The 25,313-nt window shown below is 36.4% G+C and overlaps 1 long non-coding RNA gene across 2 annotated transcripts in view; it reads right to left on the bottom strand.

Moving 5' to 3' along the window:
* Positions 1 to 305: 305 nt before the first annotated feature.
* The window catches only part of LOC131622320 (uncharacterized), a 67,601-nt gene continuing 42,593 nt past the window's right edge, over positions 306 to 25,313 (bottom strand). The window contains exon 8 of one of the 2 annotated variants that reach the window (XR_009289836.1): positions 306 to 620. This is a non-coding gene — a long non-coding RNA (uncharacterized LOC131622320). The remainder of the gene's footprint in view (positions 621 to 25,313) is intronic. The other variant, XR_009289834.1, reaches the window with a different exon arrangement.

The following is a 25,313-nucleotide window of genomic DNA, read 5'->3' as shown; positions in this document are numbered from 1 at the left end:
CTACAAACTTCATCATCTTGAGTTCTTCTAATTATTACATATATAGCTTTAGCAAGTGAAGCATCTTTATCATGAATAACTCACATTCTTTTATTTCTTTACACAGCCATGCATTCATCCCTCTTTTAGTGTGAGAATTGTCAGGGAGAAGAAGAAGAGGAAAGAAGCCAAATTCTCAGTCTCACATTGAGCAAGGTTAGTGCAATTTCAAAATATTACGAAATTGTGCTATTTCAAATTATACATCTTTCTTGTTTAGAAAAGGAAATAATGATTTTCTTTTTATATATGTAACAGATTGAAGTGATAATTAATATAATTAATTGAATTGATATATCATCAATTGTGTAGAAAGATGGTCAGTATAAGTGATCATAAAGGTAAACAAATAATGTTATCTGATAGTGAAGATAGTGAAGATGATGATCTTTCACCAAGCCCCCATCGAAGAATAATAAGAGCACTTGTTGTGCACCATGATGACTGCATTGGAAAGGTTCATGAAGTTATGTTGAATAGACTTGGTGTGGAAACTCGTTCAGTGAAAACTAGCCAAGAAGCTATAAAAATAATTTGTGTTGAGGAAGTCTATGACTTAATTCTCCTTGGTAGGTATTTACCTGTCATTGATGGGCTTCAGGTAACTACATTTGTCTCTATATATTCATTTCTTGTGGCATATGCATAATATATATTGATAATGCAATTCATTCACGTGTTTTATGCAGATGACGAAGATGCTGCGAGACATGGAGTACCCTACAACGATTGTTGGCGTGACGCGTTTCCTTACAGAAGTACAACGGGAAGAATTTTTCAGTGCAGGGCTAGACGGTTGCATTGATAACGAGGCACCCTTGACCGATAAAACGCTTGCATGCATTGTTGAAAGTATTCCCCGTCGCCAAACCTGGAAGAAAAGAAATTTTTATAGTACAATTTACAAATCTTTTCGTCGTCCTAGTGTTTCTTTTGGTCCTGGTTCAACCTCTACTTCTAGAGACATTTCTAAAAAAGATTAAGCAGCATGCATCTGCATGGCCTTTTCAGGATGATACATTCATATTGTACAAAAATAATCACTTGGTTGGGGTCCTTTTATCTTTTAAGTTTTCTCTGTTCAACTTTGATACAGTTGTAAATAACTTTAAAATAATTGATTGTGTGTATATTGTTAGCTCTGTGAATTGTATATTACTTTACAGTATAGTATATTCTCATATAATTATATGTTTCTGTTCATGATGAATGTGGAGACTATACAAATTATTTCTAAAATGTGATACTTATAAAGGTATTTGTAGGCTGGCCACAACCTTAGTCTTTTGACATGAAAAATATGAAGTTTAAGTTTAGGTAACTTGAGCAGCAAATTAAAGTAACAATGAGAAAATGTTTCGAATCTATAGATACAGTGGAGTTGTTGGTTGGACCAGTATTCATGGATGAAATATCTACTGGTTTGGATAGCTCAACAACTTATCAAGCTGTGAAATCAGTGAGGCAATATGTCCAACTTCTCAAGGGAACTGCTGTGATCTCACTCTTGCAGCCACCACCTGAGACTTACGACGACATTCTGCGGCGAATATTGTGTATCAGGGTTCTTGTGAGCATGTGCTTGATTTTTTTTACTTCAATGGATTTCAACTTTCATATGCTTTGAGAGGAATGCTGTGATTTCTCACTCCTGCTGAATTGATCATTTTCAATAAATCGAGTATTAACAAACTCAATTATTCTCGTACTATGATCGGGACAATAAAATATATACCCTTTTGATTTTTCAAGATACCCAATGAAAAAACCACTAATTATTCTTGCATCAAACTTTTTTTCATGTGGATTTATACGCTCTTATTTCAGCTTGGCATTCCCAAACAAGAAGATGCCTTAAACTAGGTTTTCTAGATTTGTAGAAGACATAATCAAGATGTTGAAATGTCTAGAATCATCTAGCAATATCTAAGTTTTGTTAATTAGTATTATTTTGGTAAGTTATGTATTTGTCTGAGTTAATTTATGCTAACACATGTGTTAAGTTATGTTAATCGTTATATGTTAACTTATGTTAATCATGCAATCATGAAAATGATAATTTGTTATCTAATAAAATATAAAGATCAAATTTTTGAGTAATAATACAAATAATATATGAATAATACAAAAAATAATAAAACTTGCACATGCCCCCCACGGGCTATGTGTGATGCATGCGATACCAAAGTATAAACGCCATCATTTGGGTATAGCAAACCCATGAGGTTATCAATAATGACTATTATCATCTGCATATGCTACTGGTAAGCTAGAGCATGTGGAGATGGTAGAGGCGGTGGCACATCATCAGAAGGTCCCTCCAGCATCAGAAGTTCCGTCATCACATGCATACTTAACTTGTGGGGTGTGCCAGGGTGTGATACAATACGTTACCACTCTAAGTAACCATCCACACACTACGCAGGGAATTGAACCTCCACTGCATGATCTGTAATGCCATGGGTAGAGCTGACAACATTACGCACAAACCATCTATCTATTCTCTCAGCTGGAATATAAGGGATTGGTCTGGGATGTCTTGGACATGCCCAAACTGGCACAAACACCTATTAGGTAAGTGTATAGTCACTAAGGTCTCTCGTCGTAAATAACTAGAAAAAGGGAAGTGTCATCAAACTTCGGATGCACTATATGTTCTACGTAGGGTGACCGCATGACATCGTCTATAGTTAGTGCATTGATACTCTTTCTATACTCCATAAGACCACATGGGTGTGCATGACTGGCCTTTCATCTCTTGGCCCGTGTGGAGCCAATACTGGTAGGAATAAAATGCCTTTCACAAATGGATGAGAAATGAGGAAGAAGAAGGGTCTTGCACATTTTTTATTAAACAACGTCCGGAGATGCATCTCCATAAGTTGCATTACAATGCATCTCCGTAAGTTAAATGGATATGCATTTCCGTATTTTTTAGTTGCATAACCTTATGGTTTGATTCAAGAACGAACGTGTTTACGATTTTGCATAACATTTTTGCATAAACTTAAGGCTAATAGGGATGTTTACTTTCACCTATCGTGGCTCCGGGACACGTATGTGGAGAAGGTGCAATTGACTTGGTTTATATTTTTAATTATATTTTTGTTTATTTCAATATAATAACGTTTCAAAATTTAATTTTTTATTTGTCAAAATAATAAATAATTTTTTTATTAATTTATTTTAGTTTTAAATGATTTGTTGGTCCTTATAGCGCTATATTTGTGAACGTCCTGAATTAGGCCGTCCCCGCTTAAGAGTGTTATTGTCTAGGCGGGGATATAAAGGCTCGTTTTGGGTACTGATGACATGTAATACTATTAGTTAGAGGAGAGGGGGTCCTCCAATATCCTTTGAAGAATAGGTTGTCAATAACCTCTCCTGGTCAGGAGGGAGTGGTTGTCGTCCCTCAGGGTTACTTAAAACCTAGGGCCAAAAGGTCTCTATAAATAATCCTCCCTCTATATGAAGGGAGACAAATCATTACACCCCAATGCATAACTATACCATAAATCATACCGATCACAACCCTCAGAAGCTTATACCTAAGCAAGTTTTTTCATCAACAAAGCATCTCACCTCACGTGTGTAACACCCTTCTAAAAACCCCGCGGAATATCAATTAAAATTCAGAGTCAAACATGAAAAGGGTATTACAACTTCAAAATATTCAAACATTGAGCCATGTCATGCCTTATGAGGAACTTCAAACACATTATTCAGTAATCATGTTAACACAGCGGAATTTATCTCAAACTGAATAAATATAAAACATCGGGATTCACATCCAAATTCACCGATCCAAACCAACAAAACATTATTCCACATAAGAAATAATTCATCAATCAAATACTAAAACAGACGTTTCCCCCCAGTGTTACAAGACCAGAGCATGACACCGACACAACCGTACTAACGAAGTAACTCTACGAGTTATCCTCACCCAGCACAAGCCGCTAATCTTTAATCTGAAAAGTAGTCAACAGTAAGGGTGAGTTTCATTCGCATTAACAAATGTTATAGGAATATAAACAATACAACTTCATCCATACATTATTCACCCAAATCAATTATATTCAGATAGCATAGCAACATTCATCAATACAATCATCCATATCAATGCACACAAATTATAACATTGGACAACTTCCATTCATGTTATAATTATACACGACAACCTAATGCAATGCAACTAAATGCATGTGGTACCAAACATGGGATAACCCATCTCACCGATCCACCACCATAAAGATTCAGCTACTTCTCTCACTAATTCCACACAATGGGAATTAGCTACCGTTGTCCCACCACCATAAGGGATACAACCCACAACATGATTATGAAATGCATGCATCACATACAGCATGCTAATCATCAACACCAATCAACTGAATAATCATAATCATCAACCAATGCAACCACAATAGCCACACATAGGTATGCTATTTTTCAACCATCTCAACATACATTTTACATCAACAATACATGTATATTAATCATTAATCACAACCACTACGATTCATAATCATTTATCCACAACATACAAGCATAATAATATCACAACCGTTTGATATTCACCACGACATAATACATTTAACACAACAATATATTATCACCTCAGCAATCATACTAGCTAAAACCCCGCATAGCATGTTCGTACTGTTACTCAATCTACCACCAAATACAATCCACAAAACCAACAAAATGATTTTTAAAATTATAATCCCCTAATATACATCATAAAATAGGGAATTAATTCATCTACCAGGTACTCGAAACGGCGTACAAAAAGGATTAACGGTTTAAAAGTTACGGATATTTAGAATGATTATTTTTCCAAAACGCTTCAGTGGTAACCGGTTACTCCAATTCAAGTAACCGGTTACTACCTTACGGAGTAACCAACAAGTCTATTCGTAACAGCGGTAACCGGTTACTTCAAAACCAATAACCGGTTACTGCCTCCCAGCAGAACCACAGAACACAAATTCCAACAGTGGTAACCGGTTACCCCAACTCAAGTAACCGGTTACTTCACAACGAATAGGCCATCTCAGTGACGTAACCTCAGGTAATCGGTTACCACTCCCCAGGTAACCGGTTACCTCGTACCAGAAACCCCAAAACTCCATTTTTCAGCACCTGCAACAATTCCAATCCATACCAGAACGTACCACAACGTATTGCAACATCAAATAGCACCAACAAACACGAAAATACACATTTACACATACTTCTAATCATGCTTTAACATCATTATTCAACACCAATCATCATTCACAACATAAATTGAACCAAAGTTCTATAAACCCCAAAACCCCAAACACCGACACATAATCCAATTCAGAATCCTAACATACGAATTCAATCGAATCATTCCTAATACCCATAATAGAGGTTAATGAGAAGAATCCCCCCTTACCTCGATGTCGAATTCTTGGATGCTCTTGCTCTTCGCACTTGCCCTTCTCCCAATTTCACGTTCAACCTTCTCTTCTCCTTTTTGGTTCCCTTTTCACAAAATCTTCCTCTTTTTTATTTTATGGAAAATATAACCTTAGTTTAGTAAAAGGCTTTGCAACTGACACACCCCCCAATTGCTACTTGCGACACTGGCCCATTAGCCTCATTTTCCATAATTCTCTAATAAATCCAATAAAATGCCAAATAAATCCAATAAATAATTTAATTTCAATTTAAATTAATTAAGGGAAAACATGGGGTGTCACAACTCTCCCCCACTAAAAGAGTTTTCGTCCTCGAAAGCATACCTCAAGCAACCAGCTCGTATAAGAATCCTCCATATGATTCTCCAGCTCCAAATTAACATTACCACTTGATGGTTCTCCCCAAGCTACTCTGACCAATGCTATCTATTTACCGCACAATTACTTCAACTTCTTATTTTTGATCCTCAAAATTCATCTGATATAACCAACAGAAAGCATGTCCCATGCATTCAAATTCCAACTCTTACGTCATATTTGACCATCCAAAGATGTACCACTCGTCATACCTCCAAAATTTTAACAACAATGGGACATTGAGGTACAACTCACACAATGCACCCAATAATTGAATAAGACATGAATGGTCACCCAACACGTAATCACAGTTGTAAACTATTCTTCATCGTACTACCTTAGAATCAAATTCATCCTCAAACTGAAAGAGAATTCCACCCACGTCAGCAAGATGTATAACATTGCTCTTACCTCTCCATCTTAGAAGGTTATACATACGCACTAGGATCCCATCCTAGAAAGCGAGATCACAACCTTATTTAGGACAAGAACCTTCCCACCATCCTATCCGCCCTTCTCAATATCCTACTACTTAATATCACTTTCATTAGGACATTAACTTATCTGCATCTGTGAACAAGGTTTTCATTAAACACTTATATAGATTCCCGTGGCACACGTTGTGCAAAATAATTCCTTACCCATAGCATGATCACACCTGATCAACACTGCAGTAATACATTCCATCTAACGAACGTGCCAACCTTAAACATAATTTTCCATTTGAGCGATAACATAATACTAACACTTTTCACCAACTACTTTCTTCAAGAAAACTCAATAATCGTATTCCTCATATCATTAAATTTCAACTATCTGACTCCTCTCAAGTCAGACCAACAATCATCCAACACGTTACATTCCGCTTTTGCTGCACTACTCTGATTACTCATTACAGCCATCATTACCAATTAGACTTCTGAGTTATACCCAACTCTGGCCCTCTTTACTCATTCGTTCAAAAATAATTCTTTACCATCCATGGTACTAACCCACCACTCATCAATACTTACTCGCATTCAAAACAAAATCCTGATTTACTCTATCTATTAAACATTCCAACTATCAGAATGAATGCACACAAGTAATTATAATCACACTCATCAGCCTTGAGATATCATTGCTTATAAAATAGCTCAAACTGAGTCCCACTCTTCTTTAAGAATTAAATCAACTTCATCCTTCCTAAAGTATAATTCTTCATTATATTTGGAAATCTAAAATAACGCTTTACAACAACACAAAATTGTTATAGCATCATATAGTATCAACTCATCGTCTTCACTTCGCCGAATACATACTCGTTAACTACGTACAACCACAATAACATACTCATCATCTCGGAAATTATTCAAAAGAGTCACAATTCTTCGACATGACATCCTTGCATCCACTAGATTCTAAATCCAACATATAGATCAATACATATTCTCCACGCAGGCTTCCAACATATTAATTCCTCACTGCCCACGAGTAGTACTCATAACACTACTCCACATCACACTTTCGCTGCGCGACCCTGATTACCCGTCTTAAGTCATTGTCCATTATATTGCACTCTTTCATATTCATCTCTTCATAAGTTCACACAACATGATGAGTGATTATTCTCACGGCTTAGTATTCATCACATCTTATACCATTAAGGTAACAAAACAAGCTTATCTTATCGATATGATTTCACCTACTACCAACAAGAGATTAAGGGTGATCAAGTCCTCAATTTGTCAATAGATGGCCGACAACCATATTTAAGCATAAACTGTCGTTACTACATAATAGTGTCCCTTCCGAGTTTGCACCCAAACTCATTAACATCGTCATAGTCCAATAATTCACTTTGAGTCTTTACAACTCGCACACTTCCCTCTTATTGGCTCTTATCGGTGAGACACCAACGTCCAAACATTTCACACAATCCGTTTCATAGTCACTTAGCATTACACACTTGTTAAGTACCTCCCAACTTCATAATCGCTAATATACTCGTACATTACTATTCATCTCGTTCCAAATCAAAATCCTCGTCTTAGCAAAAGACCGCGACAACATTCATAACTCGTAGTTTTACTCCCAATCCTGTGACGTCTTTCACATCCCAATATCATTCCACTCGAAATCTCAACAAGTCTTCCTCGCACCAATAGATGTTAGAAATTCTCTACAATTCTTCTTTTATAATTGTCGTTACTTTGGCATCACAAATACGACTCCAACCGTTCTAAAGTTTATTTCACCTATACTACTAATTCACTTCTCACTAAAATCCATCGGCACTCAAATCATCTTTATTACCGAACAGTTCATCAACTTATTTATCAACAACATGTTCTACTCAACTTCGTTTTCAAACATTTGCAGTAGTAGGCATTCCTATTCAACAAGTTTCACGCTTCCTTAACCAACTTCGAAATCTCTCCTCATAGGATCACTCTACTGTATTTATAACTCTCCCATAAGGTAGAACATCATCTCACCTTTTCTGTAGGTTCAAACGGCACAGTAATCCAATAATTGAAACTCAAGATATGAATTTTCCAACGTCACCTGAAATGCAACATCGACATCATGCAGCGACACTCTATACGATATATCCAAAACTCCTCAATTGGTACATTTACTTCCTAAAGTTGCTTCTCAACAAACCTTTTAATTATTCCTTCAATCCGTTCAACTCTGACACTGACATCTCGTGTCGTACCAACAAACAAGTCTAGTTCTAAGAACAAGTGTAATCGCAACCTCGCCTCTTTCCAACACCACTCTGTCACAATTAAATATGTTACAGCGGCTGCAACCATTTTTATAACAAAGTTCATCTCAATAGCTTTCTGCCGCTTCAAACGGAACTCAAATCGGATGTCCAGAGCTCCAGTTATGAATTTTCGAAGTTCTGCAGCTATTCAGCAGTTTTCCTGCGTTTTGCTTACGAAAATCTCACTCCAAAACTCATTCTCTTCAACTCGATCACATTCCAAACAGCCCCTTATCATATCTCTTCACTTCCAAAAATTCTTATAACTTGAGCAACATATCCCATCACCGAAGTGCGGTTTCTGAAACATTACGACAACAATCCTCTTTGCAACTTGCAGCTGAACCTCTTCCGAAACGCAAGGCTACTCAACTGGCAACTTCGCAGCCTCTCAGCAGAGCTGATACATTGCAACTTCTTAATTTCCCTCTCCTACAACTAATCATCAATTACTTCTAATCATCTTCTTTCAAGATGTTCCAACTTAATTACCAGTCAAGTCTTAATTTCAAGTCACCTTCGATTCGGAAAACAACAACTCCAATAACGCTTGCACTCTTGCCAACAACAGTCTACTGAACCAATCATCTTACAACCGATGCATAACCGAGAAGCGAAGCTTCTCCCCCACTTGTTTCAAACCAACTTCCGCAACAAACAACCAAGTACCGACAGTGATTCACTCACATGTCGCGTACCAAGGGATATTATGCCGATAGTATTCAACTGTCGTGCAACTCAATTGACTCGACAATTGGCCGGACGGACCGACCTGCTCTGATACCACTATTGTAACACCCTTCTAAAAACCCCGTGGAATATCAATTAAAATTCAGAGTCAAACATGAAAAGGGTATTACAACTTCAAAATATTCAAACATTGAGCCATGTCATGCCTTATGAGGAACTTCAAACACATTATTCAGTAATCATGTTAACACAGCGGAATTTATCTCAAACTGAATAAATATAAAACATCGGGATTCACATCCAAATTCACCGATCCAAACCAACAAAACATTATTCCACATAAGAAATAATTCATCAATCAAATACTAAAACAGACGTTTCCCCCCAGTGTTACAAGACCAGAGCATGACACCGACACAACCGTACTAACGAAGTAACTCTACGAGTTATCCTCACCCAGCACAAGCCGCTAATCTTTAATCTGAAAAGTAGTCAACAGTAAGGGTGAGTTTCATTCGCATTAACAAATGTTATAGGAATATAAACAATACAACTTCATCCATACATTATTCACCCAAATCAATTATATTCAGATAGCATAGCAACATTCATCAATACAATCATCCATATCAATGCACACAAATTATAACATTGGACAACTTCCATTCATGTTATAATTATACACGACAACCTAATGCAATGCAACTAAATGCATGTGGTACCAAACATGGGATAACCCATCTCACCGATCCACCACCATAAAGATTCGGCTACTTCTCTCACTAATTCCACACAATGGGAATTAGCTACCGCTGTCCCACCACCATAAGGGATACAGCCCACAACATGATTATGAAATGCATGCATCACATATAGCATGTTAATCATCAACACCAATCAACTGAATAATCATAATCATCAACCAATGCAACAACAATAGCCACACATAGGTATGCTATTTTTCAACCATCTCAACATACATTTTACATCAACAATACATGTATATTAATCATTAATCACAACCACTACGATTCATAATCATTTATCCACAACATACAAGCATAATAATATCACAACCGTTTGATATTCACCACGACATAATACATTTAACACGACAATATATTATCACCTCAGCAATCATACTAGCTAAAACCCCGCATAGCATGTTCGTACTGTTACTCAATCTACCACCAAATACAATCCACAAAACCAACAAAATGATTTTTAAAATTATAATCCCCTAATATACATCATAAAATAGGGAATTAATTCATCTACCAGGTACTCGAAACGGCGTACATAAAGGATTAACGGTTTAAAAGTTACGGATATTTAGAATGAGTATTTTTCCAAAACGCTTCAGTGGTAACCGGTTACTCCAATTCAAGTAACCGGTTACTACCTTACGGAGTAACCAACAAGTCTATTCGTAACAGCGGTAACCGGTTACTTCAAAACCAGTAATCGGTTACTGCCTCCCAGCAGAACCACAGAACACAAATTCCAACAGTGGTAACCGGTTACCCCAACTCAAGTAACCGGTTACTTCACAACGAATAGGCCATCTCAGTGACGTAACCTCAGGTAATCGGTTACCACTCCCCAGGTAACCGGTTACCTCGTACCAGAAACCCCAAAACTCCATTTTTCAGCACCTGCAACAATTCCAATCCATACCAGAACGTACCACAACGTATTGCAACATCAAATAGCACCAACAAACACGAAAATACACATTTACACATACTTCTAATCATGCTTTAACATCATTATTCAACACCAATCATCATTCACAACATAAATTGAACCAAAGTTCTATAAACCCCAAAACCCCAAACACCGACACATAATCCAATTCAGAATCCTAACATACGAATTCAATCGAATCATTCATAATACCCATAATAGAGGTTAATGAGAAGAATCCCCCCTTACCTCGATGTCGAATTCTTGGATGCTCTTGCTCTTCGCACTTGCCCTTCTCCCAATTTCACGTTCAACCTTCTCTTCTCCTTTTTGGTTCCCTTTTCACAAAATCTTCCTCTTTTTTATTTTATGGAAAATATAACCTTAGTTTAGTAAAAGGCTTTGCAACTGACACACCCCCCAATTGCTACTTGCGACACTGGCCCATTAGCCTCATTTTCCATAATTCTCTAATAAATCCAATAAAATGCCAAATAAATCCAATAAATAATTTAATTTCAATTTAAATTAATTAAGGGAAAACATGGGGTGTCACAACGTGAGCATGACTCATAAAACCACCACAAAACACCGTCATACAAGACTTCTCCCCATCATGGGAAAACCCTAATCACTATATAGGATAATATACCTACAAATGTGTAATACGGTGGGAGAACTGACTTTTTTTGAAATGTTGCGGATAGCAAGAGTCGCCACCGACTTTTATTTTAGCCAATTTATAGAAAGGCTAAAAGAACATGAAAAGACCTTTAAAAAAGATTTTGAGTTCGGGGGGTAGGTTATACAAAGGGAAGGTGTAAGCATCCTTTATATCCATGGTTATCCACGGGCTCTTAATTGCTTAGCTCACTTTGTTTTCAAAAATGTTTGAAATGTAGTGCGTGAATAGTAAAAACTTTGAAGAAGAACTTTAGCTTGTAAATAAGCGAGTCTTTTGAATTTGATTTTGAAAAAGGAGTAGGAAAAGATTTTTTGAATTTAGAGCAAGCAATTAGTAGCAACTACCCTAAGTTTTAAAATTTGTTCTTTTAGCCTTTAATGGGAAAGGGCTATCCATACCATAAAGAGTGCAGGTAGTCCTTTCATTGGATTTTGAAGGGTCATCGAGTTATCTTTCGCCATAAGACTGTCCCTGCCATAAAGAGGGCAGGTAGTCTAAGGGAAGGATATAATAGTCATTTAATCTTTTTAGGCAACAGGCGAGGATACCATAGCAATTGGGACAATCATCATTTACAAGGCAACCTCGAGGGACAAAATTGATGATGATAATGAACTGAGGGCAACATTTGTTTTGCTTTAGGTATCCTCGGGATCGAGGGACTTGACTATTTCGGATTGATAAAATGGCAACAGGCAACAAGGCAACAAGACAACAAGAGAGATTACCCTAAAGGTGTGTGTGTGTGCCACAATCAAGTGATTCAGTTCAGATATATTTATCTTATAATTTAGGCAAATTAAATTTATTAGCAGGCTTGTCACTCCCTAGATTACTAACCACGCAATTAATATAAGCAAAATTAAAGGCAGATCCTACGCTATTACAATAAACACCCGTGGGTAGAAAAATAAAGACGGAAGGAAAAAACCTAAACTATTACAATAAAAACCTGCAGATGAAAATATAAAGGCAGAATAATAGAAACCCTAAGCTATTACAAGGCTTTGGGGCAGATACAATATAGAGGAAGAATTAGGCGCGAAAATAAAAATAAAGGCAAACCCCAAATGGAGAACAAGTTAACCATAATTAATAGAATAAATCAGCAAGGCAAGCCAAAAAGGAAAAGGTAAAAGGCAAATCTCGATCGAAAAAAGTTAACCATGGTTAATAGAAAGAAACAGGTAAAAAACCTAGGCCAGGGTTAGTGCTAATTATCTTGATCAAAGCCCTTAATTAATTAATTATTGGTTGGGAACCTAATTAATTAAAAACCCTAGTCTTGATTAAATTATTTAACTCTAATCCTGATTAAATTAACAAACCTACTTATTTGACCCAATTGACCTAATTAACTAATTAATCCTAAATTAAATTAAGCATCTAATTTTTAACCTAAATTATTTATCTAATTATTTAAACTAAATTAAATTAATTATCTAATCTAAAAACTCAATTTTATTGATAAAAAAGAAAAAAAGTTTTATTATTTTTACAAAGTTAAAAGAAAAAAAAGAATTACTTAAAAAAAGTTTTTAGTTAAAAAGTAACTAAAATCAATTAAAAGAAAGAATAAAAACATTAAAAAACCTGGTGCAGTGATCTGGTACGGCAAGGTCTTGTGAGAGTCTATGGTGTGCTGCACCTCCAAAAGCGTTCGATCTAGTGCCATGAGGATCTGATGGCTGAGGAGCGAGAGTGTATGGTGGGCTACACATGCTGTGCGTGTTGGATCTGCAAGGAACTGAAGAATTAAAAAAAAAACAAATATGTCTCTGTAATACGGTGAATTGACTTTATGTGCGGATAGCAAGAGTCGCCACCGACTTTTATTTTATCTAATTGAAAAGGCTAAAAGAACAGGAAAAACCTTTTAAATAAAATAAATTATAAAAACATATTAAAATATAAAAATAAATAAAACAAACCGAAGAAATGCTTGAATACAAACATAGAATAACGTGCATCAAAATGCACTGATCAGAGCCTCGAATAATAGGAGCACTTGTTGTGGATAATGATGACCACATTCGAAAGACTCATGAAGATATTTTGAAAACACTTGGTGTGGAAACTCGTTTAGTGAAAACTGGCCAAGAAGCCTTAGAAATAATTTCTTATGATCGGATCTATGATCTATGACCTAAATCTCGCAAATCTCGCAAATAGTAGATTGTGTGTATTGTATAAATAAAGTTAGACATGTGTGTTTCAGAAACATGATCTATATTACTTTACAGTATAGTTGTATGTTAGTGTTATTGATGAATATTGAGACTATATATACAAGTTGTTAAATATGTGTAGGCTGATTACAACCTTAAACTTTTGATTGAAAATTGTGAAGATTAAGTTAAAGTTAAAGTTGAAATAGTAAAAAGAAAGAAAGGAAAAAAGTGTGCAATTGTGTCAAGTGAATATGTTGAAAGACAATGTGTGAATGTGTTGTACAAGGCAGTGACATGGAATGAATGAGTTTATGTGTTCATGTAAGGTCAGGTACACAAGTAATTAGGGGAGCAATGTTTTAAAATCCTAAGTCATCCAGCCGGTCAGACTAGTCGGATCTGGAATAGGAGAATAGAGCGGACTAGAAAAATAAAAATTGAAAAGTGTAATTTATTTCGTGATAATGATGTGATTCGATTAATTTATTTGAATAGGCTAAAGTTTTGTTTCTTGAATAAAGAGCAAAAATATTTTCACAATTGAAACATACAATCTTGGCAAAATCCTATTTATTTATTTATTTTGTTTTGTTTTGAGTAAGACAATCCTATTTATTTATTTATTTATTTTCTTTTGTTTTGAGTAAGACGTCCGTTTTTTAATTAATTTAAAAATAAAAAAATGTTTACCATTATGGTTGTGAAATCCAACCACAAAAAAAAAATAGCTTGTTTTTAATTTAAAAATTGACACTGAGACTCGAACCCATGTTCAGTTGAAGTTTTTTTCACAATTGGAAATTCCAATTATGAGGAAATATAAATTGTTTTCTATTTAAAAAAGAAAGAAGGTACCAGATTTTAAAGATTCATAACAGTCTTTTTACAACTGTGGTAAAACTCCACCATAGAATGTATTATTTATTGTACTGTCTTGATCAACAAACATGCTTATGTATAACAAATTTCACTTCAGCTCTGGTGCATACCTAACGTTGTGAAGAAGAAATTCACGATCTTCGGACATTTTAGTGTGGACCGTACTAATACCATGAACCTTTTGGAAGCCTTATTGTCACCAAAGTGAACTACTCCACTTTCCTCTGACTTCAAAGTCTCAAATTTCTTCTTCTTAAGTACAAGTGATAAGAGCAACCCGAGTATGTTACCTAACCCTCTGCAGTCTCCAAACTCGAGACTACAAATACATCAACACTCTCATAAATACCATAAACTGAGGCAACTGTAATCCGAATAAAATTATCATTGTCCCTCTTCCCAGGACAATCACTCCTGAAATGGCCCGTTTTTTTATAAGTGAAACATTTTATCCTTAACTTGTCAAACCTCTTTGATTTGGACATCCATTTACACTCGCTTTCTCCTCTTGAGACACTTAAGCTTTCATCACTATTATAAATCTTTAAAATTTTCACCTTCGAAATTCTTTAAATCTCACAATTTTCCAAACTACTTCTAAACTAATAGTAACTTCTTTACCATAAAAAAACATCCTTAAAGTGCTCAAAAGATTCAAATAATGGGTTCGACAAGAATAGAACATTATTCTCATATTCAATGATCTTAACCTCAATATTATTAAAATCATCAGAATTAATTATTACACTTTTTAGTAGTTTAATGCAACTATTTTAGGGGTAAATTTAACTAAAAAAAAAAATTTATGCTAATATTTCCAATCAAACTAATCATAAACCGTTTTTTCACCACTAATATCCGATCCACTGAACCGCCTAACCTGATTCGAGAGTCAGTGCTGACATTAAATAGTTCCAACCTCTTCCCATTGGAAAGATCAAATTGTAGAATTATAAACCACTTTTATTTGCCAAGAAAAAAGACACTTTTGGCGGAGGTGAGGTTCTCTTCAATACAACTATAAATAGTAATTGTAAGCGGAGGTGAGGTTCTCCTCAATACAACTATAAATAGTAATTATAATAATAGTTTTTTTTTTGTAAAAAGGAAATATATATTCCAAAAAACCAATAAGTACAAGCGACCCCTAGGGTCCAGCTGATAAAACAAAAAGACACTCTAATTCATAAGTAACTGAGCAATATGCTCCATATGCTTATTCTTCATCCACATTCTATGCACTATGACTTCTATGATTTCTTCTGCTATATCTTTATCATTATTCATGACATAATGAATTTTATTGTTTCTATATTTCCAGCATCTATATACTGTCTCTGCAAAAGCTGTCTTGAGGATTGTAACCCTTCAACCTTTCCTCTTACACATGTCTTCTACCCATGCCATCTCCTGCATCCAACCGTATGGGCTACAGTCAATCTTCAGCCAGTCAAGAACCTTCTTCCAAATACTCTATATTCTCACATTCAAACATGAGGTGTTGTAACGTTTCTGTTCCGCGCAAAACACACAAGTCGCTTTATCTAACATGCCAAAATTAACCAATTTGTCTTTGGTGGCCAGCTTATTATGACAAGCCATCCACATAATAAACAGGGCCCTAGGCCGAGCTTCGTTGTTGAAGAATATCTTCCTCTACGGCACATTCGGTTGTGGCTCCATCAAACCGTAATAAATCCTGCTAGTACTAAATTTCCTTGCTTGGGTCATCTCGTACCACTGCGCCATATCCTTTACCTTACCTCTCTGCTCCAATATACCTTTCAGAATCCACGAGCATGACGCTTTTATGGGCACCGTCATAATGTCCTCACCCTTGGTATAATAGGTATGAACCCATTTAATCCACAGACTATCCTCTTTCTTGCAGAGATTCCATAACAACTTAATTAGATAAGCCCGATTCCACAGTTCGATGTTTATCACATTTAAACCCCCCTAGTTTTTGGGTGAACAAACTTTACTCCACGCAAGTGGACTTTTCCGAGTGATACTACTTTTACCAGTCCAAAGAAACAATCTGCAGGCAGCATCAATCCTTTTAATCACACCTTTTGGCAGCGGCATACATTGCAACCAATAATTAGTAGTTGCAAACACCACGCTTTGCAAGAGTTGGACCCTACCCGTGTAACTCAATAATTGGGCGCTCCAGTGACTAATCCTCGCCAAGATTTTGTCCACCAGCCCAACACAATGTGAGTTATTGAGCTTTTTGCTAGTTAAAGGGATTCCGAGGTACCTAAATGGCAAGGGACCTTTCATGAATCCTATAATACCAGCTATATGTTCTTCCATATCCGTATTCATACCGCCACAATATAATTTGCATTTTTGAGGATTAACAAATAAACCCGTAGAATTTGAAAACTCCTTGAATTTATCCATAACAAGCTGAACCGATATAAGGTCTCCCCGCAAAAATAACAAAAGATCGTCCGTAAAACTAACATCAATGAGCTGGATCTTCTCACATTTTCCATGAAAATTGAAATTGGGGACCCTGCTGAGTTCATTCAACTTCCTTTGTAAATATTCCATAATGATGACAAATAGCAAGGGGGATATGGGGTCCCCTTGCCTAAGACCTCACTTCGCTGCCATCGCTTTAGTATAGGACCCATTTATATTAAACTGGTATGTTACTGTCTTAACTGCTGTCATAATCCATCCAAGAAACCTCCGGGGGAATCCAACCTCAGTAAGAATGGTTTGCAAAGAGTTCCAATCCACTGAGTCATACGCCTTCTATATATCCATCTGGATCATACACCGTGGCATACCACCCTTCCTGCTATAACCTTTAATGAGTTCGTACGCGAGAAGAACGTGATCATGAATCTTTTTTCCTGGTACAAAAGCAGCCTGGCTGTTGCTAATTATTCTACACAGTACTCTACTAATCCTCGTAGCCATGATTTTGGATATAATTTTGTATATCGTAGTACAACAAGAGATTGGCCTATACTCCTTTACTTTCATCGCCTGATCATGCTTAGGGATTAACGTTACTAAAGTTCTATTGAACTTGGTATCAAACTCTCCATTAGTGAAGTAATCCAGCACATTTTTTGTAACATCCTCTTTGACAATGCTCCATGATGCCTTAAAGAACTTTGCGCCGTAGCCATCAACACCCGGCGCCTTTAGGTCCCCGATACTTTTAAGGGCACTTTCTATCTCCTCACTTGTCACATGTTTCACCAGTTCTGTCCTCTGCTCTCGACTCAGCTGTCTTCCTTTCCTAATTGCAACAATATCAACACCTTGCAAGTTAACATGAGATTCACCCAAAAGTTTCCCATAAAATTCAAGGATCTCCTTGGATATATGAAATTCCACAATAAATGCATTATAAATGCAGTCCATGAGATTATCCCATCTTCGACAATACTAACTCCTAGCAGTATTCTTAAATTTAATAAAGGAAAAATGACACCCATGTCTATCGTCAAAATACTTGTACAAGCACACTGCAAGAATGGTTAGACGGGTTCACACAAGCCTAAATGACCGTGAGATGACCTTAGCCTAAATGGCGTCATTTCCCCAATAACCATCTTTACGCACGTGTGTTAACGCCAAGTACAAAACACCACCTTGACACATGAGCCCACCGGGCGAAAGCCTAGTGCTTAGTCTACTTGACCTCACAAGAGGTGAGTTACCATTACGAGTTAGCCTACTTGGCCTCATAACCCCATCATACCGAGCACGCAGGTGTGTTAACGCCAAGTGGGAAATGCCTCATGACCTCATAAGCACACTGCAACGGTAGCTCAGGTGTGAGCCCTTTGATCACACGATCAGGGTTGTCCCATTGATCACGAAGCCTGGGACGATTTATTGATCACAAAGCCCGAGTCATAAATCAACCTAGCCCCCGGCCCGTTTCGATTCAAGCATACACACTCTAGCTTGCCCTCTCGAGAATCTTTGTGATTTCTTTTAAGTATTAAGCTGCCCACTTTGAACTCTCGTTTAATGACTTTCATGTCGTATCTCAAAGCTACCTTTTGTTTGAGTGAGGCTTCGCAAAGAGAAACGCCTGACTGGACTTCTTCCACGAGGTCGAGCTCTTCCCTGACGGCCTCGTCGTTCATTTCTTCATCTAGAGGCTCTTCGGTACATCTAGTGGGCTCGTATATCTCGATGGTATCACGACCTTGGTTTCGTATGTTAACTGGAAAGGAGTTTCCCCGATTGTCGAATGGGGCATATTTTGTAACATCCTAATTTTATTAGCTATTTTAATAATTAGCTTATTTGGTGTTTTTATTAATTGTTTGTTTTATTTAATTATGTGGTATGATATTTATTTAATTGGAATTTTGTGCTAATTTTATTAATTGGAATATTAGTAAATATTATGAGATAATATCTTATTGGGCCTAAGTGGTAGAAATATAATATTAAGAGAATTGGTGGATTAAGCCCAACTAACTTAAGGGAAGATAGTAAAGGAATTAGGTTTCAGAATCATAATTTCACTTTTGGAAAAAAGAGGAAGAAAAGAGAAGAGTATAAGAGAGAAAAGGATTTTGTAGAAACTTGAAGAGTAAGGAGTTTTGAATCAAGTAAGGGGGAGAATCTTCATTATCTTGATTATATACTTATGTAATGTGTAGTATTATGATATGTGTTCATCTCTTTCTATCTCATAACTTTCTAATGTTAGGGTTGTGTAGAAATCCATGAAATTGTATGCTTAAACATGTTTTGGTATAAATTGTTGGTAATATGTGCTAAATACTAGTTGTAAGTACTATTACTCATTGTATGAAAGTGGTTTAGAGGGGTAGAGGCACCCATTTTGGAGAACTGGTCGCTCTACCTTTTTTATGCAAAATCACGAGTCCGCTAAGCGAGCTCAGGCCGCTAAGCGAAGTTTGGGAGTGAATTTGAGAAATCGCGAGTCCGCTATGAGAACTTGGCCTACTAAGCGAGATTTTGGAAACCAAAATTTCTGGATTTAGTTTCAGTTAGCGCGCTGGGAGCCCGCTAAGCGAACCTTGTTATGCAGAATTTTCTAAAACTTCTACATGACATAACTTTTGATTTGTAACTCCGTTTTATGTTCCGTTCAAAGCGTTAGGAAGATAATGTAATTATCTATATGATATAATATAATTGGTTGGAACTAGATAAATTAATTATGATGTTGATGTGTGAATAACATGTAATTATGTGTTGTACGTTATAACTTGGTAAGAGATGAATAACAATTGTTAGCATGATATGTGTGATTGAATTGTTAAGTGCTAATTGATGCTTGATAATTGGTTTGAATTCATGTGGTGTAATGTGATGCAATGTTGGAAAGATGTGATTATGTAGTTTAAGAGGTTGAGAATCATCTTATGTGCATAAGTCTTGTTTGTTGCACACTTACACTAGCATGAGTCTTTGAAAGAGGAAATGTCGGGTGATCTCGTGGAGATTATTTGCTTGTCCCAAACCTAACGAGTATGGGGTTTGAAAGCTTAATGAGTATGGGGATTTCAGGTGGTTATCTAGTTCGAGAGATGGACAATCGGCTTTCCGGAAATGATAACGGAGGGATCCACTTGCATATTGCATAGAGTCACACTTGAGTCGCTTGTGTCGCTGTGAATTGTTGTTGTGTATGATTATGTGATATGAATGTGTGGGTACGAGTTTTGGTTGACATGCATATATGTGGATTTGGTGAATCATTTGACATGAATTGTTGAAAGCGTTGTGGATGTGATATATGTGCTTGAAACATATGTGATTGTAGACGTGAATATATATGTATTAGTGATATATGTATATATGTGGATGTTTGTGATTTGGTATTGTATACTTGATGGTATTTCATTGTTGGATTACAATTGTTGGTTTTTGTAATTGGATATGATTATTCGAATTATGGAACTTAGTTGAATGAGCTAAACATGTTAACCTTGATATATGGTATATGAATGCATGTTTTGAAAAGAGTGATGAATTTGTGAAATGTATTCTTGTTGTGTTTTGCATTTTCCATTATTATGTTTATCTATAATAATTTGAATTCTCACTCTTTTGTTTAAATGATGTTCATTGTGACATTGTCAAATTTCTGGCGAGTAGTGAGCTTATCCGAGGATTTAGCCGAGGAGCTTTGGTTTATCCATTGATTAGGTAGAGAGTCAAATGCTCTGGTCATTTAACACTTGGGAGGGTTTAATTGAACTTATGTTTTGGTTATGTGGATATTGTTATCTTTTTCGTATTTGACATGATGATTTGGATATGTTGTTAAAGGCTATGTTGCCTAGATCTTGGATTTTATATAGCATAGTGATTATGTTATTTTGAATTGGTAGATGAATATAGTATGAGATATATTCATTGAAATTGCTTGAGTTGTATTTATTCTTCCGCGTGCGATTTGCATTATATATGGAAGCATGAAGTGTCAAATTGTGTTACAATATGATTAATGCATGTTTTGTATGTTGTTATAGGTTTTCATTGTGGTGAAAATAACATGTGATACCCTTTTTATTATATGCATATGATTCTCTCTGTGAATAATTGTTATAATTTGGGGTTAGAAAATGGGTGTTACATAGTTCGGTAGGCCCAAAGGACGTTGTGGAGCTCTTCGACCCATCTCTTTTTGATTTCCTCAAGTCTCCTTTTAAGGCCCCTTAGAATCACTCTGTTCGCGGCCTGTGCCTGACCGTTTGTCTGGGGGTGTTCGATGGAAGCGAAGTGTTGTTTTGTTCCCAACTTGGTGACGAAGTCCTGGAAGTTTTTATCGGTAAATTGGGTTCTGTTGTCGGTAACGATACCCAACGGTACTCCGAACCGAGCAAGTATGTTTCTTTTGTAGAAACGGAGTACATTTTGTGCCGTTACTTTAGCTAGTGGCTCTGCCTCAATCCACTTGGTGAAGTAATAAACGACCACGATTAAATACTTGTTTGGATTGGAGCCGATGACGAAAGGGCCGAGGAGATCCATGCCCCACCAGGAAAACGACCACGGTGGTGATAAGGATTTAAGCTCGTTCGGGGGTGCTATGTGCATGTCCCTGAAACGCTGGCATTTGTCACATTTTTTACGTGTTCCTTGGCGTCTTGCTGCATGGTTGGCCAGCAACATCCTACCCGTAGGGCCTTATGAATGAGTGATCTAATTTCTAAGTGTTTGGAATTAATTCCCTCGTGTATCTCTCGCAAAACATGAGTTATTTTGCTTTCTTCAATACACTTGAGGAGAGGAATGGAGAACCTGCGACATTACATGTGTCCTTAGACTAAGACGTAAGAGCAAGCTCTTCTCCTAACGGTGGTTTCCTCTTTTGGATCATCTGACAGAAGTTCATTTGCTAAGTAGTTGTATATCGGCATCATCGAACAGGTGGCGTCTCCGACCGCGTTCATATTCATGACTGTTGTCGGTGCTTCGATGCTGGGTTGGGGTAAAACCTCTTGAATTATAGATTTGTTTCCACCTTTTCTTCGGGTGCTGGCTAGTTTCGACAGAACATCTGCCAGGGTATTATGTTCTCAAGGAATGTGTCTTACCATCATCAATTTGAAGCAAACCACCTTCTTGCGAACCAAGCTCAGGTATTCCACGAGTTTTTCGTTCTTGACTTGGTATTCCCCTGATACCTGTTGTAATACGGTGAACTGACTTTAAATAAATGTCGTGGTAAGCAAGAGTCGCCACCGACTTTTATTTTATCCAATTTAAAGAAAGGCTAAAAGAACAGAAAAAAATCATTTTTGAAAGAGTTTGAGTTCGGGGGGTAAGTTATACAAAGGGAATGTTTAAAGCACCCTTTGTATCCATGGTTATCCATGGGCTCTTAATTGCTTAGCTCACTTTGAAATGTTTGAAAATGTTTGCAGTGAATAGAAAAAGGTTTTGAATAAGGACTTTAGCTTGTAAATAAGCGTAGCCTTTTTGAAGGTTTTTGAAAAAAGGATAAAATTGAATTTAAACCAGAGCAAGCAATTAGGAGGTAGTTACCCTAAAATCATAAAAAGGTTCTTTTAGCTTTTCAGGGCTATCCATACCATAGGAGGGTAGGAAGTCCTTTTATTGGATGTAAAGGGTCATCGAGGTTATCGTTCTCCATAAGACTGACCCTGCCATAAAGAGGGCAGGTAGTCTAAGGGAAGGATAAAATAGTCATTTTGGGCAACCAATGAGGATACCTCAGCAATCGAAAGGGGCTATCATCATCATATCGTAGGCAACCTCGAGGGACAAGATCATATAACCGAAGGCACCATCGAAGGGACTTATGATCTTTCAGTGATGATAATGAACTGAGGGTAACATTCGCTGAGGCATCCTCGTATTCAAGGGACTTGACTATTTTTAAATTCATAAGGCAACAGGCAGCAAGGCAACAAGAGGGGTTACCATTAAAGGTGTGTGGGTGCACAATCACGTGGTTGATTCAGATATATTATCTTATAATTAATGATTCTAAGTTCAATTCAAGGTTTTCACGCCCTAAAATTACTAACCACGCAGTTAAACAAATAATACAAAATCTAACTATTACAAGGCCTCGTGCGGGGGATTACATGGCCAAAAACCCATTGATAAGAAAAATAAAGGCAAGAAAGAACAATAATTAAATAATAGTAATTTTAGGGTTACCACAAGGTTTGAGCTTTAATCGATCCTGGTTAACCCTGAAAATTAGGCACGAAGAAGAGAAATGTCGGTGTATTTAAAGATCAACAAGCCCTAAAAATCTACAAAATATGCAAAATAAATGATTTTTATATTTCAATAATCATTAAAGGTTAGAGAAAATCGAAAGTTCGATTACATATAAACGATTAAATAATTATTGGGTTAATCCTAATCATTTAATTAATTAAAAGTATGTATGAAAATAAAATGGAATTTTAAATATAAAAAATGATTATTAATAGAATTATGGAAAAAATCGATTTTTCGATAAAAATTAAATAAGTGCAAAATTATTATAAAAATAGATTTGTTAAATAAATAAAAAAGGATAAAAAGAAATTATATTAAAAAAATAAAAGAAGAAGAAAAAATAAAAGGGACTCATGTAATTAAAAATTAAAAAATTAAAAAAAACTTAGCTTTTTATTCTGTGTGGCAGGTTGGTGGAGGCGCATGATGGACTCTCAGCCCTTGGCGCGTTGGATCAGTTCCTAATCAGATCAGAGGGATGAGCGTTGAGGGAGCACCACAAGAGCGTGCGTCTTGAAGCACTGAATCTCTGGGTTTGAAACTGGAATTGCGCACGCGTTCTGGCCAATGGGGTGATGACACGAAGTCATCTTCTTCCCCCAACCGTCGCCTTAGCCCTGCGTGCACCTTTACCAACGGTTTGCCACCATAGTCATAGCCTGCAAGTTACGAATACAAGAAAGCACAACCAAAAATGTTTCGCGACCACACCATTGTGATCGTCCAAACCTCACGAGCATGATGGTACCTGTTATTAACCCTAATTTTGCCCAGAACGAAAAACCCTCTTTGAAGGTCTTAAACCCTAACAATGGCAATTCACTCATACAGACATATAAATGCGATTAAAACTCTAGAATCGTTCACCACATCATGACAAACAAGAATATACATTCAAAAATTATTTATGATGCATGAAATTATGAAATCGGGATTGAAAAAGAGTGTTCAAACCGTGAGGTATTGCGCACGATTCTGGACGTGTTGCTTGATGAGAATGGTCTGGTCAGATTCAGAATTGTCCAAGGAGTGTATTGGAATCTTCAAAACACCTTGAATCCCTCTCAGATTCCAAATTCGATCTTGACTTATTCTTGAATTTTTTGGAGCTTGAAGGTGAGGTCTTGACTGCAGAAATTCGTCCCTAAGGGTTTGGTTGTGTTATGCTTATATAATGGGATTGAATTAGGGTAAAATATTGTATCAAATCTCCATTGAATCAAGGATTGAAGTTTAATTGAAATTTGATTTTCAATCATTCCAAAATTGGCCAAATCATATATTTTCTTCACCAATCTTGCTCTCCACGAATTTGGTATCAAATAATGTGTATTTTGATTATTGATTCTGATTAAAACTTCCTCTCAAATCAAATCTTTGAATATTTTCTCAATTATTTGATTTATATTGTATTTTTAATGAATTAAATTCAATAAAAAATAAATATTAATAAAAAATTCGTGGCATTCAAATTTGAGACTCTTGGATACTTGGGAAACAATTTTGGACCATAAAAAGTTGGGTCTCTTTGCAAAGAAATCCATTTTGAGGCCTTTTATTTCACATTTTTTCCTTCAAAATTGTCCAACTTTGACAAGGCATATCTCCTTTAATTTTTAGGATATTGTAGAGTTCTAGGACTTTTTGGAAACCTCAAGATGTCCTCTATAAGCCACTTTGGAAGATCTTTTCCATTTGAGGATTTTATCTTGATGATATGGGCTTTGACAAAAAACTGCTTTTGGTTGGCTTTCAAAAAGGACCTATAATCTTTTGATTCATATCTCTCAAACGAAGCATTTTTAGACTTGGCATGTGAGAGACAATTTTGTAGGGAATTCAATTTACTTCAAAATGAGCTTTGAACGGGAAATTTC

The sequence above is a fragment of the Vicia villosa genome, unplaced genomic scaffold (genome assembly GCF_029867415.1).
Source record: "Vicia villosa cultivar HV-30 ecotype Madison, WI unplaced genomic scaffold, Vvil1.0 ctg.000029F_1_1_1, whole genome shotgun sequence".
Lineage (NCBI taxonomy): Eukaryota > Viridiplantae > Streptophyta > Magnoliopsida > Fabales > Fabaceae > Vicia > Vicia villosa.
The sequence above is the reverse complement of the archived record's forward strand: the minus strand, read 5'-3'. Positions and strand labels throughout refer to the sequence as shown.